The following is a 13,702-nucleotide window of genomic DNA, read 5'->3' as shown; positions in this document are numbered from 1 at the left end:
CAGTTTCATAGAAATGAATGATATAAACAGTTCTAAGTTTGATTCAATATAATTGATATAAAAACTTCTTACTGTTAAATTATAAGCAATGATTTATAAATTATACACCTGCCAGGTACCAGAATATCAGAACTAGGTGTTTATGATTGGTTACTTCTTAAATAAGAAAGAATAGATACCAGTAGTACAAAGTAGGAAGCTACAGATTTTGATTATTAATTGAACACAGGTGTCAAGTAATAAGTTTTGGTCAAATTCTAGAAGCTATTATCATATTCTATTCTGAGCTAAACAATACTAGAGTGGCACACTAATTTAAAATGAGGGATCCATAGGAAGTATTTTATGTTTCTGTTCCAATTTAAATTTACTTAGATTTTTCCTCTAATGGCCATTATTTTTGTATATTTATAATAGTTCAAATAATACTTTTTATATTTCCATTTAATTTATTCTTTTGTTTAAATTAGCTGATCATGACAATAGAATGCATTTTCACACATCATACATAAATGGAGTATAACTTCTCCTTTTTCTGGTTGGAGATGACACATATTAAATCATATTCATTTTATTTGTATTGGTGATTTCTCAAGGACCAATTCTAAGTTTGATATTTTATAAGACAGAAGAGAAGACCTAGCCCGTGCCCTGGAGGTTTGTAATCTCCGCATGACAGACAGAACTGTAATGGTCTGACTAATACAATTCAAGGATGACTGAGTTACTACCATGGCTTAATTTGCTCTAGGAACTCTTCCAATTACATAAAGAATCATGGGACTGAGAGAAAACTGGCATTTTGAAAAGATGGATGCTTAATGCTTTTACCACCACCCACTTGGAATCTCACCTGGGGGGAGTAGGAGAAGAGAATGCAGAAAAGCAAAGCAGTCTTTGTGGAGGGTGTCATTTCTGCTTTCCACGGCACGCAGACCACACGAATCCCTAGTAGTGCACTAATGCAAACTGGAATGGAAACTCAATGAGGTTCCTTTTATTCTGTTCTGAAATTAAAGCTCTGAGTAGTAGAGAGCTTATTGTTTGGATAAGAATTAGCCTCAAGATATCACTCTGATTAGGGGCACAAAAAAGATGTCTCAAGACTCTTACAATGCCTCAGGGTGATTGGGAGCAGACACACTAACACTCTAATCACCTGTCAGCAGTCATTTCTCTTTGTAGCCTTGACTACAAGTAGAAGCCAGGCATGGTGGCACACACCTATAATCTCAGCTGCTTGGGAGGCTGAGGCAGGAGAATTTCAAGTTCAAAACCAGCCCCAGCAACTTAGCAAGGCCCTTAGCAACTCAGTGAGACTCCATCTCAAAATAAAATATAAAAACAGGTCTGGGTGTGCAAGGACCTAGGTTCAATCCTTAGCCCTGGGGAAGGGGGCGATCAATTCAGGGAGGATGCTGGGGATATGGCTCAGTAGTTAAGCACCCCTGGGTCCAATCCCCAGTACCAAAAATATAACTGAAAAAGTGCTAGAAACTGTTAACATCCCATCAAAACCTATCCCTTAATATTCAGTCTTATTTTCCTGAACCTTTGGAAAAGTCATTGGTTTGCAAGTCACACCACCTTCTTTCCCGCACTAAAATAATGATTTACAGAGAGAGGATCCCAGACTGGTTCTCTGAGGCCCTTTCCACTCCTTTTTTATTCCAGTCCCATAGAATGGCCTAAAGGAGCATTGTTGTCCCTCTCCTTTCCCTTAACATCATGGGAAAGCAAAGAACCAGGTAAAGACAAGGGCCTGGAGGTATAGGAAAGCATGGATCAATCATATTTGAGTTTTGAGAAGTCAAGTATCTGCAAACCGCTCCTGCCCTGCTGTCTTCTGCCCTGGTATACAACCCAGTGAGCCAGAGGAGACAGCAAACTGGACTTTCAAAGATTTTTTATTTTTATTTTTTGTTTTTGTTTGTTTGGTGCTGAGAATCAAACAATACAATGCCTCAGGGTAATTGGGAGCAGACATACTAACATACTAGGCAGGCACTCCCTCAATGAACTACCCAGAAGTGGATTTTCAAAGACTGTCCCAGCTGTCTATCCACCTGGAGAGCAAGCACAGCCTTCTAGCTCTCCTTGCATTGCCTGGACTCAGCTGTATAAAATAGTCATCAGCTGCCCAACCACCACTGTCCATCAAGGAAGGAAAGAGGTAAGAGATTCATATCCTTTTATATTTTAGACAGAATCTGAAATTAGAGTTGATATAATTGTATGTGCACCCTCCCAATTAAGTGCAATTTCCTGCAGAGTTTCTAAATTTAGAAGCCTCTTTCCTCTATGCCATCCTTATCACATCAGCTTCCTAACATTTAAATTATTTTTTTCCTTTAGGAGAGGTAGAAAACTCATAAATTGACACGTTGCTATGAGGAGGCTGCAAACAAACCATTGTAGAAGAAAGTTCATACATTTTTGAAGCTGAGAATAATTATGTCAATAATATTGGCTACAGTGCCTTTTATGTCATATCTCAGATCTGCAGGGCTATTATAATATTCCTAACAGTTCTTTTCAATAGGGTAGAAGACTCAGGAGCAAGGTTGGCCTAAAAGAACCTTGTGATAAAGAATTATTATTAAAAATATTCATTTCTGCACCAAGGCTTGAGGAAACATGCAGTGACATATGGATCAGTGCTGAAACTTTAAATCTTTAATTGACTTTTTATGGGTCTGTACACTGAATATTAAACAGAAGGATTTCTCCTTGTTACATTTCCAAGATAATTATGCACTCTGTTTTGTTCAGTAATTTTATCTTTTTGTTTTCAAACTTGCTTTTAGCTACCTGATTCTAAGATTACTCTGTTTAAGACTAACCTACCATCATCATCAAAACCTGCCTTTTCACACTGTCATCTTGCTGCATAGTGACACAGTTATGTAAATATTGCACATTTCCAGTTACCTGGTTATGCCTAATCAGGAGGGCATAGATAATCCTAAAAATCTTTGTGCAAAGTACTTCATTTTCAAGATTTTTTGCCAAACCTTTCCCAAAAGTTTGCCAATAAAAAAAATCAATTGAATTTCCAATTTATCCTCCAATAAATTTCCAATTTATCATTATCACTTTTACTGATAAAAGTGATAATGATAATAAGCAGGAAATAAAGAATAACAGTTGATATACATACATACTTGCACTCCAATGCAGAAATGAGGGCTGGCTCAAGTTCAACATGCCTTTCTTTTTTCTTTCTTAATAATCACTGGAGATCCAAACTTCACTTTAAACTGAGATTTTTTGCTAGAATTCATATATCTGGGCCTGACTAGGGCCCAGGAACAGTGTGGCAAGATGACTTTAGTACCCTGGAGCAGTTCTCTACCCTGGAGCAGTTCTCTGGATTTTTAAGCATTGGTACCAGGTCTAATGGCCAGACAGCTTGTTCAACCTGGTGGGTGACCAAGACCTCAGCTTCGACATCAAGAACAGCCAGTATAGAAAATAAAGAAACAGATGGATATCACATGAAAATGAGAGGCCCTGAGTCTATGTGCACATGAGATACACTAGAAGTAAATCAGAGTAGGCTAAAACTAGGAAAATAGTATCATTCTTAATGTCTTTCTGTTCAGGCTAGAAAGCCCTAGGGAAAGAGGAATTACAGATATGTCTGGGATGACATATTTTTATTTTAAAGATATGAAAAATCAAACACCCATATACGAACATATCTGTAGTTCAGTGTTTCTTCTTTTTCCACCTCTGAGGTCACTTACTTTCTCTGCATCCTTGGATAATCTGTCTGGGTTTTTGTAACAGTTGTCAGCTAGAGCATTAAGCTTTCCCTGATAAAAGCCTGGGATGATCTGTCTGTATCAAGTCAACCCAGAGTTGTAAAATGCTCAAAATCCTCGTAAACACCAAAATTTGTTCAGAAAATACACTGTCTCATAAGTCTTATTCTGTTTTCTAAACCATAAGAGAACGCATTCGCATGAGAGAATAAATCTAAAAGGAAATGTATTTCTTTTCTCACCTTGCCAACTGTTCTCCCTTCCCTGTGGGGGAGCACATATATTTTGTATTTAATGAAGGAATGAGTGGGTACAGCCATGGCTGCGTGCTGCCTTGGAGCACTGCCTAGTGGCCTGGCAGAGTGGGAATTGACTTGTTCTGCTTTGTAGACACAGTTCATTCCTGTCAGAAGTCGTTCAAACCATAGTCTGTGATTTTTAAAAATCTAGGGGGGAAATGAAAAAGGTCACAGGACTGGAGACAAGAGGCAACATTTCCAGATGCAAGACTAGTGAGTGCAGTTGTTAGGACGATGTTAGTCATCAAGAAGAGGTACCAACACCAGAATCGTAATCAAATACTGGGAAAGGAGCTGTAAAGTAAAACAAAATCCCAACAATAGACATGTTCGAATTTCATCTTTGCAGTTTCCTCACTCTGACTTTAGGTCAATAACTTCATCTCTCTAAGATAGTGAAATGAAGATCCTGGTGATAACCTAAACATGTGGTTTTGTCAAGAAGGTTGAATGTCTGTTTTTAATGGAAATTCATGTGGGATCACAAAAATTGTATGCAAATGTATAAAGAGTGGGCTGAGCAAGTGGTGCATACCTGAAATCATGTCTACTAAGGAGGCAAAGGCAGGAGATCTCAAGTTGGAACCTGCCCTGGGCAACTTAGCAAGACACTGTCTCAAAATAAAATTTTAAAAAGGGCGGTGGATGTAGATTAGTAGCAGCCTATTTGCTTAACACGTGTAAGACGCTGGTTCAATCCCCAGGACTTTGAAAATAAAGAAGTAAAACTGCCGCAGTCTGGCTGGGCACAAATAACCGGGAGGTCAGGAGCCACTTGTAGATTCAAGCAGGAAGGAACTTTATTCGAGAACTCCACACGAACTCAACAGAACTCCACAAGAACTCAAAAGTAGCAGGCACCCAAGGTAGCAAGAGCCGCCTTACTGCCGGACAGCAGAGCTTTATATACACAACTGAATAGACAGCTTGTTTCAATTTAGCATCATCCAGTTACAGCAATCAGTCATTATCTTAATAATTATACACAGCTTAACTTAATTATCATCATCTTAATGGCTCACTGGCCCTACCCCTCAACCACTCCTTCTGGCAAAATGCCAGGCACCATCTTGACTTGGTTGTGGCTCTCAACATAAAACAAAAATGGTTAGACTACCAGACAAACATTAGGATTCTTTTGATCTTATGATCCTATTATTTTTTCCCTTCAATCTGTAGTAAAATCAAGAAGAAAATCAAGTTTCAATGATAACAGGAAGAACAATAACAAAGACTGTTGCTCTACACTTACTGAATAGCTACTGTTTCTCAGAAGAGATGTGATCAATACACTTACAAATGACAATGATTTTCAGTCCCTGAGAAGCTGGGTCAAGATAGACTAGAAATGGATTTCAAAACAAATCCCCTCTTTTTTCAGAACATAGGCTTTATATTTTTTTTAATAGAGAAATAACATTGTAATGTTTTTATCATATATGTTTTGAAGTATATGCACACTGTGAGATGGTTAAATCTGTCTAGTTAACAAACGTATTCCTGCTCATGGGTATCATTTTCATGGTTAAATGTCCTTCCAAGGACATAATATGTCATCATTAACTATAGTCAAAAAAGTACTTCACATTCTATATATCAAAGGAACTTTCCATATATAATAGAAGATTTTTTCCTATGATTACATGAATTAATTTATAGTGTAACATGATTTTTCAATTTAGTAAAAAAAAAAATCAAGTGATGCATTTGCCTAAGATTACAACAATTAACATACTGGGTGCAGCCTCTGCAGCCATGAACTTACAGTTCATTTTGCAATTTGTAAAAACATACATGATGTGTCCAGTAATTTACTGCATATAAGTGCCTCCTTTATAAGGGAGTTTCAAAACAACCCTTCCTACACTTCCTTACATTTAATGAGCTATCCTATCATGTGATATTGGTACTTACATTACCTTTAGGATTAGCAAAAAAGTCTATGGCCATCTCATTTTGTTGGAAGGTACTCAAACTTTTGAGAAGATAAAACACTGGAACTGGGGGCTGGGGATGTGGCTCAAGCGGTAGCGCGCTCGCCTGGCATGCGTGCGGCCCGGGTTCGATCCTCAGCACCACGTACAAACAAAGATGTTGTGTCCACTGAAAACTAAAAAATAAATATTAAAAATTCTCTCTCTCTCTCTCTCTCTCTCTCTCTCTCTCTCACTCTCTCTTTAAAAAAAAAAAACACTGGAACTGGGAAAACAGAGCTGAAAATACTTACATAATAACTCCCATTTAGAATCAGATTCTAATAGTACCTCATCTTGGTGATCAAGGATACAGAATCTTAGAGGAGCAAGTTTTCCAGTTCAAATATTTAACTTAAAAAAGAAAAAAAAAATCTTCACACATCTGCTTATCAAAGGTCTCAGCTATTTTTATCCTAGTGTGGGCTCTAGCTTTACTGGAACTATTCAAAGCACAAAGCTACAAAGTTTCAATGTCTAAACCATTATTTTTCCTACTTCCATAAGAGAAAAATGAAAGAAAAAGAAAATACTCTGTGTGTCAAGAAATCTACAGAGTAAAGGATTATTAGATTATAATAGGCCCATTTATTGATTATTGATTTTATTTCTCATGTTTTAGGGGTCTTGTTAAGAAGTCAGGGCCTAGGCCAACATGGTGAAGATTTGGGCCTACTTTTTCTTCTATTAGGCACAAGGTCTCAGTTCTAGTCTTTGATCCACTTTGAGTTGATTTTTGTGCAGGGTGAGAGATAGAGGTTTAATTTCATTTTGCTACATATGGATTTCCAATTTGTTGAATAGGCTATCTTTTCTCCAATATATGTTTTTGCACCTTTGTCTAATATAAGATAACTGTATTTATGTGGGTTTGTCTCTGTGTCCTCTATTCTGTATCATTGGTCTACAAATCTATGTTGGTGTCATTTTTGTTACTATAATTCTGTAGTATAGTTTAAGGTCTGGTATTGTGATGCCTTCTGCTTCACTTTTCTTGCTAAGGATTGCTTTGGCCATTTGGGGTCTCTTATTTTTCCAAATAAATTTCATGATTGCTTTTTCTATTTCTATGAAGAATGTTGTTGGGATTTTAATAGGAATTGCATTAAATCTATATAACATTTTTGGTAGCAAATGAAACAATAATGTGAGTAAAGAGCCTACAGATTGGGAGAAAATCTTTACACATGCACCTCCAATAAAGCATTAATCTCTAAGATACATTAAAAAAACTCAAAAAAAATATGACCCAATCAATAAATGGGCTAAGGAACTGAACAGATATTTCACAGAAGAAGAAATACAATCAATCAACAAATACTTGAAAAAGTGTTCAATATCTCTAGCAATTAGAGAAATGCAAATCAAAACTACTAAGATTTCATCTCTCTCCAGTCAGAATGGCAATCATCAAGAATATAGCCAACAATAAATGTTGGTGAGGATGTGGGGGAAAAGGAACACTCATACATTGTTGGTGGAACTTCAAATTGGTACAACCACTATGGAAAGCAGTATGGAGATTCCTCAGAAAACGTGGAATGAAACCACCATTAGACCCTGCTATCCCACTCCTTGGTTTATACCCGAAGAACTTAAAATCAGCATACTACAGTGATGCAGTCATGTCAATGTATATAGCAGCTCAATTCACAATAGCTGAACTATCAAACCAAACTAAGTGTCCTTCAATAGATGAGTGGATAAAGAAAATATGAGAGTATATATATATATATATATATATATATATATATATACACACACACACATACACACATGTATATATTTTTTTCAATGGACTATTACTCAGTTTTAAAAGAAGAATGAAATTATGGCATTTGCTGGTAAGTGGATGAAGTTGGAGAATATCATGCTAAGCAAAATAAGCCAATCCCAAAAAACCAAAGGCAGAATGTTTTCTCTAATATACAGATGCTAATTCACAATAAGGTGGGACACTAGAGAAGAACAGAGTTACCTTAGATTAGGTGGAGGGAAGTGAAGGGAAGGAGGGGAAGGGAGTGTGGGTATAGGAAGGATAGTAAAATGAAACAGACATTATTGTTATATGTATATATGTGACTGCATGACCAATATGATTCCACAACATGTAAACTCAGAAAAATGAGAAATTATATCCTGTCTATGTGTGTATGTATATGTGTGTGTATCTCAAAGTGCATAAATGCAGTCTACTGTCATGTATAACTAATTAAAACAAATTTAAAAGTTAAAAATATATATAATAGTCATCACTGGTTGATTAAGTCATTGATGACCCTAAATAAATCATTATTGGTAACCACTGTCAATTCTACTTCAGGATTGGAGCATAAATAAGGACAAATAAGATAGCACCCATAGTTAGAAACTATTTCCTCAAGCTGAGAGTAGTTATCAGACAGTGGTATGGGATGGATAAATAGATAGATTAATAAATAAATAAATGTATATATTGCTCTATAATTCAGTGTCAAAGAACAAAGGTATGCTTTTGAGATGAATACAATGGACAATCGCTATGTCATCAAGGCTCTTCCAGGGATCCTTTGCTAGTGGTGACTGCAGCTTGCCCAACCCACGACTTGGATCAGAGGACCCCTGAATCAGCATGCTTTCTTGGCCCTTTGGCACAATTGAGGAAGCCTAATATTCCGTGGAGCTTCTAATTTATCTGATGATAAAAATTAACCTGGAGATACTTATTAAACACACAAATTGCCATGTGTGGTGACAGATGCCCGTAATCCCAGTGACTCTAGAAGCTGAGGCACAAGGATAGTGAGTTCAAAGCCAGCAAGGCCCTAAACAATTTAGCAAGACTCTGTCTCAAAATAAAATATAGGGGCTAGGGATGTGGCTCAGTGGTAGAGTGCTTACCTAACATGCATAAGACCCTGGGTTCAATCCCCAGCACCACCAAAAATAAATAAATAAAATATAAAATGTAAAAAGGGGCTCAAGATGTGGCTCAGTGGTTGAGCACCTATGGGTTCAATCCCTAGTACCAAACACACACACACACACACACACTCTCTCTCTCTCTCTCTCTCTCTCTCTCTCTCTCTCTCTCTCTCTCAAGCTCTACCTAGAACTACTGCTTCAGAATTTCCAGGAAAAGGGCCTGCAAATTTAAACAGTAAGTGCTCTGGTGATTCTTATCCTCACAGAAGGTAGGCAAACAACACAGAAGATTTCTAAGCCCTGGCTCATCACTGTCTGTTGAACCTCCTGGGCTCTAACCAACTGAGTGTCATGCCCTGCATCATCTGAGAAGCACCCTGTTGATCTTAGTCACCACATTCAGTAGTGCAACCCACATGTCACCAAATAACTGAATATCTATGATATACACCAAATTATACAATTAAGAGCATAAAAACAAATAGTGGTTCTTTTTTTTTCACTGTTATAATAACTTTAATTTATCTTGCATTTTACAGAAGTCTATGAACGATTTTAAAAAAGCACCTCCTTACCCCATCATGTCTGACAGTTGTTAAAGTAGGCAATGAGTATGTCAACAGCTTGAGCATCGGCATCCTGCAAGGATTTCAGATCAACCAACCACTCACCAAAGAACTTGGCAGCTTTTCTATCTTGTTTTTAATATAATGGTATATCCACTCTGATGGTAAACCTGTCCAGCCAAATCTCCACAACACACTTTGCAAAATCAGTGGTGATTAGCAAATTAGTTAGCTTTGGCACGGAGCTGTGCTCGCTTGCCCGTGACAGCCTGGAAGCCGGTTTTGATACTGGCAACAGAGCATCGAGAATGACAGGTTTCACACTGTAAGAAATAGAGCCGGGTGTCCTTCTGCAGGATGGTGTCCGGTGATCGGCATGTGTGGCATGTGACATATTCCTTTATATATCTTCTCAAGACATTTTCTATTTGTTTCTGTTGGAATCTTCCTTTGATTACAAGTTGGTTATTTCCATCTATAGATCCACTTGTACCCAATTCTGCCAATAAAAATGCAAGGAGATGTTTGGGCTGACGATGTAATAGTTTACAGATATCTGTAAAGTTGACAAAAGAAGTTTTCTTGGTTCCTACTCGGACAACCTGTGGAGGTTTCATAACAAATTTTCTTTTTTCTCCAGCAACCATATCTGGATTCTTTTCCCTCATGATGTTGAACACTCGATTCAGTAGCTCCTCATAGGTGTAGTCTCTTTCTGAGCCTGCCCAAGCAGGACCTGTCTGGTTACTGAATGAGATCCCATCGTCTTTTTGCTATCTTCATCTTCTACAGCTTCGTCTTTCTCTAATATTTCATCCTCATCTGGGAACTTGACATTCTTCTTTTTCTTCTTTTTATTGCCAAGCATAATATCAAGATCATCCTCTGGTTCAGCTGGCTCTTGAACATCACTTTCAATCTTGAGATCCTTTACACCTTCTTCAGCTTCATCAATATCAAATATCTTTTTTGTTTTTTTCTTCTTTTTCTTTTGATTAAAGAAGTTCAAATCATCTAGATCATCGGAAGCATCTTTTTTCCTACTGTCTTCTTCATCAGCTTCCACATCTTTATCCTCAGTTGGTTCTGGTTCCACTTCTTTTGTTTCAGAGGGCTGGGTTTCTTCTGTCTGGGCATCCCCTTCCTCATCTAACATAAAGGGCTTCTTCTTCTTCTTTTTCTTCTTACTCATTGTAGGATCAAAAATCATCTCGTCCCCGGACATGGCTGCGGTTCGAGTGGGCTCGGCACGAATGGGAAGTCAGACGGATCAGCCCCTGGCCTCGCCGGCAGCGCTGCTCCTACCGACACCTCTCCCAGCACCGCACTAGGCTCTTGCATCAGCGAAAGGGAACGACACCCCGCCCTCCAAATAGTGGTTCTTTAAAGGAGATTTCCAATAAGTCTCTTGGTATTTCTGGAGTAAAAAGTCAAAAGACAAATGCTTTAGTTGGTATAATACTTGAAAACAACTTTCAGGATACTAATTTTCTGAGAAAAGAAAATCCTGGATTAAATTATAAATATAATAGGAACATAAACACATAAAATACCCATCTTGGATTAAAACTAAATACTAACTTACTTTATGTATATGGTGACGATTTTATCTTTTTAACAACATTTATAAGGCATTCATAATTATAAGAATGTCTGATGATACTATTCATAATGTTCTATGATAAGATGAACTGGGCTGGATGAATTTGACTCCGTGATACAGCACATACTTATCATGCAAGAGTCCCTGAAGCCAATCCCAAAAAACTAAAGGCCAAATGTTCTCTGTCATAAGTGAATGCTAATCCATAACAGGGGAGGAAGGGGAATGGAGAAACTTTAATAGGGCAAAGGGAAGGGTGGGGAGTGGGCATGGAGACAGGAAAGATGATGGAATGAGATAGACATCATTACCCTAGGTACACATATGACTGCACATATGGTGCGACACTACTTCATGTACAACCAGAGAAATGAAAAGTTGTGCTGCAATTGTGTACAATGGATCAAAATGCATTCTGCTGTCATATATACCTAATTAAAATAAATTAATTTTTTAAAAAGTCCCTGGGTTCCATGCCCAGCACCATGAGAGAGTGTGTGTGGAATTTTACTAGCATTTAAATGAAAATTAATCAAAGTAAAATTATTTAGAAAGCAAAAGAGGTATTAAAAATTGGGTTTCTGCTTAAAGAATCTCACTGCTTATTTTGTCAACACCTGTTAGTTAAATATATCAGAACATAGCACTTTGAGATGACTCCAGATATGACCCAGCACTTCATGTGGCTAGTAATAACCATTTTATTAAGTTCAGTTCAGTGGAATGTGAACAAAAATAAGTGGTCATGCCCTCAAGACATCAGAAGCAGGATTCTCTGAGTATCTCTGGCCCAACCACTGACTAATGAAGGCAGCCAGCTGGGACTCACGTAGACAAGCTGGGGGTGAAGAAAAGTAGAGCTGCTTCCTGGTCCAGGAAGTTTAGATTTGTACATTAGAAAGAGAAAAACAAAAGCTACTGTTTTGTTTAAGACACTTTTAATTTTTTTAAGTCACTTGAATTTTTGACTTTTTGCTAAAGTAGTCTATACCCTAACAAATACATTACTGTAAACCAAAAAAAAACATCAAACAGATCAGTATTGCCCAAATAATAAGAAACTCAGAAAAGATATAAACTAAATACCACTATTTGTGATACCTCTTAACCTAATTGCAATTCTATCATTTAGTTCCAATGACTTTTTAAATCAATGAACCATTTTAAAAGTAACTGTGGGTGGTGCACATCTTAATCCCAGTGACTCAGGAGGCTGAGACAGGAGGATTTGAGGTTCAAGGCCACCTCAGCAACTCAGCAAGACCCTATTTCAAAATAAAATAAAAATGGCCAGAGATGAAGTTCAGCAGTAGAGTGTCTCTGCGTTAAATTCCCAGTGTCTCAAAAAAAAAAAAAAAAGTAACAGTCAATTCTCTAATACTTACTCTCAATATCTACTCTCTTTGGATGTTATTATAAAATTCTGAATGACCTTTTAGGTTATTTATGATGTAAAATGAACTATCCTTAAAATCTGTATCCTTTTACTGTCAGCAAATCCTTGCAAAGTTCAACAGATTCATAAATAATGAAAGTTAATATTCTGCTACAATATTTATGAAAATTTAAGGCAAAGATATCGATTTAAAAATAAAAACAATATTTTTACATTAACAATTCAGGTCAATAAAGACTATATTTCTAATGTTTGGAACAATCAATAATAAAAAAAAATTTTAAAAAAAGACTATATTTCTAAGTTAAAGTTTTAAGGCACAAACCCTATTTTCATATATCTCTAGGGGAAAAGCATTTCCTGTCATTTTATATAAATCTATGGAGACTTCATTCAAAGTTCTCTGATACAGAATATTAAAACTCAGGAGACATAATCATTGACATCAGAATTGCTAGAATGTTCTTCTCATTGGCTTCCTGCATTTTGTTCTCTGAATGTAGAGAACTCTTTCTTATACAGTTCACATTTGCTTTGAGCAATCACCAATGGCATGAATAATAACCTCAAAGGTCTTTGACTTCCAAGTCTCTACTGGAAAATGTCCAACATTCCCATGTTCCTTAAATCACTTTCCTCTTTCTGTTGGATCCCAGGCCTTCAAGTCTCAGTATACCTGAATGTCTCCCTCCCTTTCTATGATGACTGCTCACTACTTTTCTAAGGCAACATTGTCAACTTTGGTGGAGAATTTGGTTATGATACCAAGTCTCTAACTTTGGGGCTTATCTTACTAAAAGCCCTCTGGATAAAGAAATTTATGATGGAGCAAAACCTTACAGAAGGAAAAAATAAATAAAACAAGATTCTAAGGACTGTTTCAGGACTATGATTTCAGAGGATTTGGTCCATGGTTAGCAGGCTCTAAGGTAGAAATATCACAGAAGACATGGGGAGGAAAGCTGCTTAGTTCATGGCAGCAATGAATCTGAGAGAGAGAAAAGAGGGCCGATGACAGATAGAGTCCCCAAGGCCATACACCCAATTTCCTCCAACCATGCCCCACAGCCTTTACCCACCACCTAGTAGTCCATTCAGCTATCAATGGATTAATCAACTCATGAGGTCAGAGCCCTCTTGATACAATCATTACCTAAAAGCCCCTCCTTTGAACCTTGCACAGTAGGAATCATG

General features: G+C 37.2%; 1 pseudogene; it reads right to left on the bottom strand.

Moving 5' to 3' along the window:
* Window positions 1-9,446: 9,446 nt before the first annotated feature.
* On the bottom strand, window positions 9,447-10,853 carry LOC144254881 (eukaryotic translation initiation factor 2 subunit 2 pseudogene; annotated as a pseudogene).
* Between the last annotated feature and the right edge of the window lie 2,849 nt (window positions 10,854-13,702).

This window comes from Urocitellus parryii, chromosome 5 (assembly GCF_045843805.1).
Source record: "Urocitellus parryii isolate mUroPar1 chromosome 5, mUroPar1.hap1, whole genome shotgun sequence".
In the NCBI taxonomy this organism is placed as follows: Eukaryota; Metazoa; Chordata; class Mammalia; order Rodentia; family Sciuridae; genus Urocitellus; species Urocitellus parryii.
This window is presented reverse-complemented; position numbering and strand designations above follow the sequence as displayed.